The sequence below is a fragment of the Canis lupus genome, chromosome 22 (genome assembly GCF_003254725.2).
Source record: "Canis lupus dingo isolate Sandy chromosome 22, ASM325472v2, whole genome shotgun sequence".
Classification (NCBI taxonomy): domain Eukaryota; kingdom Metazoa; phylum Chordata; class Mammalia; order Carnivora; family Canidae; genus Canis; species Canis lupus.
In genome coordinates this window covers 50,905,986-50,916,484 of record NC_064264.1, presented here as the reverse complement: position 1 = coordinate 50,916,484, position 10,499 = coordinate 50,905,986, and the positions used below count along the sequence as shown (strand labels likewise).

At 42.5% G+C, this 10,499-nt stretch overlaps 1 non-coding gene across 1 annotated transcript; it reads right to left on the bottom strand.

Annotated features, from left to right (window-relative positions):
- Positions 1-9,285: 9,285 nt before the first annotated feature.
- LOC112656180 (small nucleolar RNA SNORA72) lies at positions 9,286-9,416 on the bottom strand. The gene has a single exon (XR_003134171.1). It is a non-coding gene; the product is annotated as a small nucleolar RNA SNORA72 (small nucleolar RNA).
- Positions 9,417-10,499: the final 1,083 nt, after the last annotated feature.

Genomic DNA, 10,499 nt, shown 5'->3' with positions numbered 1-10,499 from the left:
TCCCTCCCCATTCCATATCCTCTTCCACTGAATTCATATCTCCCTTAATAACACCACCCACCAATTTCCCTAAATAGAAACTTGAAGTCATCCTTGTCCCTGATCTAGCAGGCACTAATTCCTATCTATACTGCCTTCTCTAAATATTTCTCAAAACCTTCTCTTCTCCATCCCTGCTACCACCTTTACAATCCAGGCCCTCATTTCTCTTGGTCATCTTGCCTCAAATTCAATGCTCTTCAGTTTATCTGCTTGTTGCCACCAAATTGATTGCTCTCAAATTCAAATGAAACCATGCCACCACCTGCTCACACGATTTACCAGCTCTCCATTGCCTTCATAAGAAAGTCCTGGGTTCGTTACATGAGATCCTTTGTGGTCTAGGACTTACCTGCATCCCCTGGCTCACCTGCCCTTCCTTGTGCTATACCACTTGTTCTCTAGCCATATCAAACTTCCTGTTTGAGTCAGTTTCATAACTCCAGATCTTTGCATATGCTGTTCCACCTTCAATGGGCCAGAGTGTTTCATACCTCAGGGCCTTTGCAAGTGCTTTCCATTTGCTTGGACCACAGTTCTATTCTCTGCAAGTCCTTCAGCCACCTAACATTTACTTATTCTTGGAGACAGCAATTCAGGCATAAGCATGACCTCTTACAGGATGCTCCTCTGGCAGTTCAGGCTGATTTTAGAATTGTCCTCTCTCTTTTCATGGTTTCCACTGTCTTTGTTATAGCACACACCACAGAATGAATTGGCCGTAAGTGTCTGTTTCTCCACTCAGCCATTTTATCCAGCTCTCTCCACACCTGCCAGGGTGCTGGGTCTGTGGTAGATATTCGATAATTGTGTTACATCTAATACAAGAACATAAACAAATGATAAAAATCTGTGCTAGACAGAAACTTGAGACTCTTGAGATCTTATAATCTGAGCATCCCTCTGAGTGGAAACCTCCAAAGCAAAAGGGAGCCATAACCAGGAAAGAAGTTTTGTTGAAGCCCAGGGGATTTGGCCCATTATGTACAACGACTTGTAGGGTCAGAGTATGAAGGTGGAAATATTTATGGGCCAATGTATATGTGAGTTTATTTTATTCTTTTTTGAATGACTTTTTTAAATATTTTATTTATTTATTCATGAGAGATACAGAGAGAGAGGCAGAGACATAGGCAAAGGGAGAAGCAGGCTCCCTGCAGGGAGCCTGATGTGGGACTCCATCCAAGGACCCCGGGATCATGTCCTGAGCCAAAGACAGACACTCAACCACTGAGCCACCCAGAAACCTCGAGTTTATTTTGTTCTGATTATACTCTGCCTTACTGGACTTCGCATGGCCCCCAAGTATTTCAGTTTGGCATATATAAGGGAATTGAAATTATCTTGCAGGTAATCGAAGATGTCTGCTCAGTGTCTTTCATCTGGCCAAATTGGGCCCCCACTGAGTCCGTGCTCCCACCTCTGCCACCAAATGCCCTTCCCATCCTTGGATGTGGAAGTACACCAGAATGTCAGGACAGATCTTCCCCTACTAGGCAGGGCTCTGAGCCATCCTGCTGTTTTACAGAGCCAGCGGGCTCCCTGCATTGCCTCAAGTGCTTCAAAATGAACCCAGAAAGACAGGTGGAGGGCAAACATAACACGAATATGCACCTATAAAAATAGCCCTGTAATAACAGCCGCCCAAGTGCTAGATGGGAGCAGTAACAGATGGCTACGTCTGTCTGATTTTCCAATCCCTGAGGTTGTACCTCTCTGCTTCCCTCCATCTCTTTTCCTGGAACATGGTTTTGGCAGGCAGTGGGTCCCTTGGAATCAACAGTATCCTTCAAAGTCATTCCAGAATGGCACAGTAATTGAGGCCAACCTACATGCTACCCAGAATGAGAAACCCAGAGTTACAGACGTGAGCCATGCCCAAAACACATCAATGACCTTGACAGGACATTCCTGCATTTTAACAAAGTACATTCATTGATCAAATGTTCCCTTTTAAAGTAAAGCAGAGGAAATTGGGCTCAGATGAGAGTCAAAAGATTTGGGCAATGTTGTTTGCTGATTACCTGCTGAGAGCTGGGCACAGAAGGGTAATGCCACCCTAATTCCTGCTGCTGCACTGGCTCCTGTCTGCCTGCCACTAGGGCACCACTTTCCTCACTAAAGAGTCTGCAACTTTGGAGAATCATTGACTAAATCTGATCTACTTGTTAGGTGTTTTCCAGAATAGACTACCAGTGTCCTGGCAGTTATTAATGTCTGCAAATATATTTTTTTAAAGATTTTATTTATTTATTCATGAGAGATACAGAGAGAGAAAGAGGCAGAGACACAGGCAGAGGGAGAAGCAGGCTCCATACAGGGAGCCCGATGTGGGACTCGATCCTGGGTCTCCCAGATCAGGCCCTGGGCTGAAGGCGGCGCTAAACCGCTGAGCCACCCGGGCTGCCCCAATGTCTGCAAATATTTTATAAGGATTTAAAAATGAAAAACACAATGTTTTCAAAATTGACCAAACTTATTTTTTTCTAATTTTATCTTGATGGCACCCTCTATAAACTTCCTGAGTCCAATAATTGAAAGAGATTGTAAAGTTTTTTAATTTTTTTATTTAAATTTGATTTGCCAACATATTGTACATCATTAGTTTCAGATGTAGTTTTCAATAATACATCAGTTGCATAAAAGTTTTATCAGTGAAATATTTCATATATTTTTCAATATTTAATTTTCCTTATCATAGTTATAGAAGATAAAGGAAAAGTATTTAATACTTTCACCAAGCCCATATTGATGCCCCTAAAGCCCCATTAGGTGACCTCAGTGTTCCATACCAATATCACTTTCCACAAATACCAGCAGGTGAACAAAATCTGGTAGGTAACACACTAAGAAAATCAGGCTTAATACGTTAAACATTTATTGGGCACTTACTAAACACTCCACTAGGCTATGGATAGGACATTGACAAGGGCATCATCCTGCCCACACAAAGCTTTCTATCTAATAAGAGAGATAAACTAACTCTAGCACCTGGCAGGTTGCAGCGGGTGGGGGTACCCTTACAGAACACGTGCAGAAAGCTCAATATTCTTTATTTCATGTAATCCTCACCACAGCCTTCTGATTTAGGTATTATTGCCTTTCCAAAGGTGGAAATACTGAGGCTCTAGGAGGTTAAACTACTCGCCCAATATCTTACAGAGTAAATCACCAATTCTGCATGAGCACAGGTCTATCTGACTCTATAGAGCTCATGTTCTTTCTCTAAAGCAAACCATGTTCCTTCTCAATAAGAGCGGTATCATTCTGGAGTGACTAAGCAAGAAGTTCATTCCACTGGGGTAGCTGATGTAGAGCTCAGAGAAGGCTTCACAGAGGAGGTGGATTTGAGCTGAAACTTGAAGGAATATGAATTCAATAAGAAATTCATGGGGAAGAAAATGTCAGACTAGAGGCAGTGAGCTGGCAGTTTGATGTGGTATTACTTTTGAAATCAGGGAACATGGAGGGAGAGACTAGTAAAATTATGCTGCCAGCAGAAGGCACTATGTGCCAGCCATGGTATTTTCTACATAGCAACCAGACAAAATGCATTCATCTTCCAGATCCCCTCCACCATGAATCTTCCTCTAGCTTTCATAGTTCCCCTCTTCCTCTTTCCAAATGTTTCTCTCTCCTCTTTTCTCCCTATCCCAACCAAGCAGACGTAACGAATGTGTGAAAATCAATTCTTAAAAAAAATTCAGTTGCGTTTGCACAGCATTTTTGTCTCCAAGCCACTCAAAACATCTATCTCCAACCAGTTGCAGCAGCTACTTCTGAACTTCTGGAGTAACAGCCTAAGACATTGAAGACTTCATGGCTTTTCATGAGACACGCATAGAGCCTGGACAACTTGTGAAATCTACCAAAGTGATAAGAACAGGAGTTACCTGGCTGGTTTCTGTGAGAATTCTAGATCATTATTCTTACTACCAGGTCCTTATGGGAAATCTAGTCGTGCAAATACATGTAAAACCATTTGCCTCTCCCACATCCTGAAAAACAGAGCTTAGACAATGGCCCACACTTAATGGTACCTAAACCCATCAGTATAATATGATAGTGACCTAGAAAAAGAAGGGTTCTTTACTGTGGTGGGGGTGTAATAAGATTATAGAGGGTTAGAGTGTGAATAGGACAGATGGAATTAGAGGAAATATATAGAGAAAATTGGAAAAAAATGAGATAGTATCTAAAAGAAACTATAAGGGAATGGTAAGTTTGAGAGGTTATGTTTTCAATGCTAAAGGGATATGGTCACATTTAGATACTGATGGCAAAAAGGCAACAAGAAAGAAGATACTGAAACTACAGGAGCAAGGCTAATTGATGGATGGAGGTCACTGAGGAGGGAGAAACCCCAGGGGAGGGCACGTGCTTATGTAGGAGGGAAGTCCATTCTATATTGAAGTGAATGGATGGTATGAAGATGAATGAACACCCCACTTAATATCTTCCGTTTCCATAGTGAGGAGCCTGTGGAAACTGAGGAAGCCTTGAAGCAAACACTGTGGGAAGTGGAGAGAGATGACTGAGGGCCACAAGAAGTGCTATTGCCCTCAGCTGAAGGTCGGGACTCACTGTCAGGAGTGGGTAGGAGCTGCAATCCAAGTGCTGCACCATTTTCTCCAACAATGCTCAGCAGGCACAGGGAAGGTAGATGGACAGATGGACCAAGATGGCCTTTTGGATAGGGCAGAATTTAGGGCCAAAGGTATGAGGGTATGGCAAGAGGGTTCTTGAAATGTATTCATTCATTCAGCAAATATTTACTGAGGGACTGACTGGTGCTAAACATTATTCTAAGCATGAGTGACACAGCGGTGAACCAAACAGGCAAGGGTTGTTGGTGGTATTGTGCCGTGGAGACAAATAAGACACGAGTAGGGAAGCAAGAAAATCAGAATTGCTGACAGCTGTGGTGGCTATGGATGAAATGTGCTGAGGAGGAGGCTGTGTATTTGCAGTAGCCCAGAAAAAGCTCTCTGAAGAGATTAGACATAACAACCCATAAGGTCGGGGATCCCTGGGTGGCGCAGCGGTTTGGCGCCTGCCTTTGGCCCAGGGCGCAATCCTGGAGACCCGGGATCAAATCCCACATTGGGCTCCCGGTGCATGGAGCCTGCTTCTCCCTCTGCCTGTGTCTCTGCCTCTCTCTCTCTCTCTCTCTCTCTCTCTGTGACTATCATAAATAAATTAAAAAAAAAATTAAAAAAAAAAAAAAAAACAACCCATAAGGTCTAGGCAGGACAGGGAATGAAGGAAGATTTCAGAGGCTGGTGGATAAGGAGGCTGAAAGTCTTGAGGGGGTCAAAGAGGATGAGAATGTTGGAAGCCTGGAGAGCTGAGGTTAGAGCAGAGTATTTATTTTATGGTTTCAGAGGTTGCACAGTTCCTGACAATTAGCTGGAAGGAATGACATGGGGGCTCTGTTCCTTCTCAGAATTGCAATTTAGATCCAAAGCTGAGTACAAAAGTACTGAGGGCCTCACATTTTAAGTTCAGAGAAATTTCCAGTTATCGAGCAGTTACTTTTCCTTTGGGCTTTCTGGGAGGCATCTTTGCAAACAGAAGACTAACAAAGCAGACAGAGGCCAACAACCATGATACCAGCTGTCAATCACATAGGTCTGCCCCCCCTCACACAAAAGCTCTACTTGTTCCTGCCCAGTAGAGAGGGGAGAACACATCGGGAAAAGGCTACACACCTCCCTCCAGTCTAAACCAGGTGTTAATCATTAAATGCTTTGTCCTCCCAAAAATCTGTACGTTGAAACCCAGCCCCCCATGGGATGGCTTTGGGGGTGGGGCCTTTGGGAGGTAGTTAGGATTAGATGGAGCCCTCATGAATGGGATTAGCACCCTAAAGAGTTGCCAGAGAGCTTGCTTCCCCTCTGCTCTCTGCCATGTGAGAATATAAAATGCCAGCAGTCTGCAACTCAGAAGAGGGTTGTCAGTAGATCCTGACCATGCTGGCATCCTGATCTTGGACTTCCAGTGTCCAGAACTGTGAGAAATAAATTTCTGTTCCTTATAAGCCCAGTCCACGATACTGTCCTAGCAACCTGAATGGACCAAGACACTGGGACTAGAGTGACAGGCTGGTAGGAAGGAGGTCTTTAAATCATAGACAAACATTATAAAGGATAGGACTAGAATAAGCTTACTGAGGCCTGAGAGTGAGCACACAGCTGTGAGTCATACTGAGAAAGTCTGCTCTTCAATAATAACACTTTTAGGAGAAGAATTTGTTACCCCAATGAGTGAGACTCCACAATAACTTGTTTTATGGATTTAAGACATGGTGAGTGAAGAAGAGCTTGTTTATTAATTCATCCAACATACATTTAGTTTTCAGCACATATGATGTGCTGAACTCAACTGTAGGTACTGAGGAGAGAGGTGAGCAAGACAGGCATACACTGTTCTTCGATACACTTAGGTTCCAATGTAGGAAAGAAGCTAACACAAATATGAATGGACATCATAATTGTGGTTGTGTAGTGTGCACAGCATCAAGCTGAGAGTGATGTTGGGGGTAGGGAGAAGAGGGACTATTCTAGACAAAGAGATCAGGGAGGCCTCTCTAGGGCATTGACATGCAAACAGAAGCTGAATGGAAGAAGGAGCCTGCCATGTGGATGTCTGGAGGAGCTCATCAGAGGCCAGGAGGAGGGAATGAGCTTGGGAGAGTCAGAGCATTCCAGAATGGGGGGAACAGGGTGAGCAAGGGGAACATGGTAGAAGATGAAATGGGGAGATGAGCAGAGGGCCAGCCCCAGAGGGCTTTGAAATTTAGTCTCAGCATGATGAAAAGCCCCTAGAAGAGCTTTGATAGTGATGTGAATGGTGTGATCTATTTTAGGGAGATTCCTTTGGTAACCTAGTGGAAAATTGACTGTGGGGGCAAGAGGAGAAACCAGAAGCTGATTTATATATTTTTAAAAGATTTTATTTATTTATTCATGAGAGGCAGAGACACAGGCAGAGGGAGAAGCAGGCTCCCTCTGGGGAGCCCGATGTGGGACTCAATCCCAGGACCCCGGGATCACACCCTGAGCCAAAGGCAGACACTCAACCACTGAACCACCCAGATGCTCCCAGAAGCTGATTTATGAGTTGTATGTAGCAGCCCAGGTAAAAGACTGTGGTGGCCTGGACAGGGTGAAAGCAGTGAAGGCAGAAGAAGGAGTGGTCAACTGTGGGAGAAATTTGGATGATAGGTCCTACCAGATTCCTAGTCTTTTGAGGAAGAAAAGTAGCTAAGAGCCTAGGATGAAGGGTGGATTCTTCACACCTGAGAGGAAAAGATTGATAGTGAGCCCAGAGGCTCCCCATAAGAAGGGAGTGGCCAAAAGGTACTGTGGAAGAATAAAAAATCTGCAAGTTACTCAGGGAGCAAGGAGGACCCCAATCCAAATGTGTGTCACTTGAGAGGGAAGTTTTCAGGGACAGCCAGGAAATGGACGAAGCATCTGTGTGTACATGAAGTGATTTGCAATTAAGGAAAGGTTGTGAAGACTATAGAGGAAAAGGTTAGAAGGAGAGCAATCACATCTGGTTCAGGGAGACAGAAACAGAGCCACAGGGAGCTGGGATTTTGGAGAGGATGATGACTGGAGGACGTTTTTCACTTTGGAGGAAAAAACATGGATGAGTCATGGGGAAAATAACTGGCCTAGAAATTTTCACAGAACTGGGCCTGGAAGTCTCTGATGGATTGAGGTCTCTGATGGATTGAAGGACTTGGACCTCTCTGGAACAAGCCAGCTGCTCCTGGAAATCTTAGACCAGGTGGGCTGGCAACAAGATTGTTTGGTTCCCAGGAGCCTCACTGAGTGCTGGAAATAGCATTAGCTCCAGATTGATGGGAGGCCTTTCTGGATGGAATCCTTTACAGCTTGTCTTAACTGTGACTCCAAGAGAACAAATGGAAAATAGCATCATTGATTTTAAAATAACTCTAGGTGAGAGAGTTGCCTGTACTTTCTGTCTCCCCTTACTCAGCTCCCACTCACTTCTCAACCCACAGGGATCTGATTTCCATCCATTGCATTTCACTCAAACAGGTCTGGCCAGGTTCACTACTGGTCTTTGTGTTGCTTAATCCTACAGGCATTCTCAGCCCTTATCTTATTTGACATTTTAATCCTACCAAGCAATCCTTCTTCACGAAACACTCTCTTCTTTTGGATTTCCCCAGTGACACCACTCTCTCTTGATTGTGCTCCTACTTCTCTGGTCATTGTATGTTTGTTCTGTTTCTAAAATCCTCATTGACTTAGCCTTTAAAATGTCGGGTTTCCTTAATCGTTGACTGTAAGCCTTCTACCTTTCTTACTTTATCTTGTCTCTTCAGGCCAATCTTGTTCAGACCCATGGTTTCAAATGGCTGATATAGAAGTCCCGTGAAAAACGCTATTGGAGTGTTCAGAGGCAGGGGCAGGCACTCCTGAGGCACAGGAAGGTTGTTTGAGTTGAGTCATTGCTACCCAGATGGTAAATTTAGGCTTTGGGCAGATAATGAAGCCCAAGGAGAGTGTTTATAAAGAGAGGAAAGAGAACCCGTTGACTGGATTGGAAGATGAATAAACACCAATAAATAAAAGTAATTACTGTTATTATTTATCATAATTACTATTATTCTACAAGTGCTTGTTTGTTCATTTCAAGACCTGTGTATAGGACTCACACATTAACTTTTTAATAGCATTTCCTACATTCCACCCAGAAAATTCATGCCTACCTTTCACTCAGTATACCACCAGGCTTTGTTTGGCTCATCCATTCAGTCCAGCATCGGTAATTTTTACTGATTGCCGTTAGGATGTATGGTGATGTCTAAAGCACTATAATCCATTTCTATCCTTAGAAATTTTGATGGAGTATTGCAACATTCCTACAACTTGCTGTTGTCAGCTTTTCCATCAGCATCAATTAGAAAAGACATTGAGGAACCATATGTTAATTATTTTACCAAGGGAACAAGTATAGAAGCATCACTTGTAAGTGCTCAATAATCATTATTGCATGCAACTAAAAGGAGTACATTCTATTGTTTTTCCCTAGAAAATAAAACACAATAGTTTCATAATTCATTTAATGGCAACTTATGATCATCAAATTAACAATGGTTATCTTTAAAAGTTATTACACTAGCTGTGCTGTCATTTCTCAAGGATGATCAGATACCTAGAGTCATAGACATTTCCCACACAAGATGCATCATATAAATCAGACTTGGTTAATCACCAGCATTGATAAAACCAGACTAGGGGAAGAACTAGATCTAGGAACACATGCATGGTCTTGATATACAGAATGTTTAGCCTGCCACAATTATTACAAAATCAGAACAGCAAGAATATTCACCGAGTACATTCTATGCTTTAAAAAAATGTACAATATAGCCAACTGTCATGTATTCACAAGGCAGTTATATTCAGTGTGTTCATGGCAACCCTGCTGCTAAGCTTATTGATCTTCTCAAATGAATTACCTGCTTTGTTGACATCTGCACCCTTCGATTCCAAAGTCAATCACACATTTCCTCGATAGTCCACCTCTCCATTTCTATTTATTTGCAGACTGTCCAGAGAGACAATCTACTAAAAAGAGGACAACACTCACCTTGGAACCAGAAGGCATGGGTCCAAGCTTTAACTTGTAATTTAATCAAGTGTGCACAAAATCTGATTTTCCTCATCTCTGTTTCTGTGTGAATAATCTTATACTCCTTCCTCACCTTCTCCAAACAAGCAGGGGTAAAAGTATTACCATTAGGAAAAGCATTGGAAACCCAACATAGCCATTGTCTTAGCTCAGTGGAAAGTTTAAGAGACAGTCATCTGTTCTCAGTAGATTTATGGTGTAAACTATGGGACCTGCCTCACAGAAGCCACTATTAACTATTACAAGTACATTTGCAGAATATTAGATACACTCAACTTCAGGTCTAAACCTAAAGACTTGTTTCATCCAGTTGGATCCTCAAAATTGCCAAGGAAGATAAGAAGGTAAGGGACCATTCATCCCATTTTGCAATTAAGGAAAGGGAGGTTCGAGGTTTAGCAAACTGGCAAAGATCAGATAGCTAGAAAAGGGCCAAACCAGAACTTGATTTTTCAACTTTTCTAATTGCTAGTTGTTCACCTTGCAACACCTTTAACAAGAAAGAACAGAGCAGTGCACAAATCCCTTCTCAGTGCAAAGAATGACAATTTAATAACCCAAGCAAGTTAATGTACCTCCAAAAAGATTTAATTCTCCCCTACTTACATTGAAAGAGTCAGATTTATTCTACTTTCTCATAAATTGATTTAAAACAATCAGGAGAAGGCTCGTTAAGCTTCACCTACACAACAAAAATGAAATACTTGGCATTCATGCGTAACTTCACATTTTATAGATACTGACAAGGAGCTATCAAGAATTTATTTCATAGATGACTATTATAA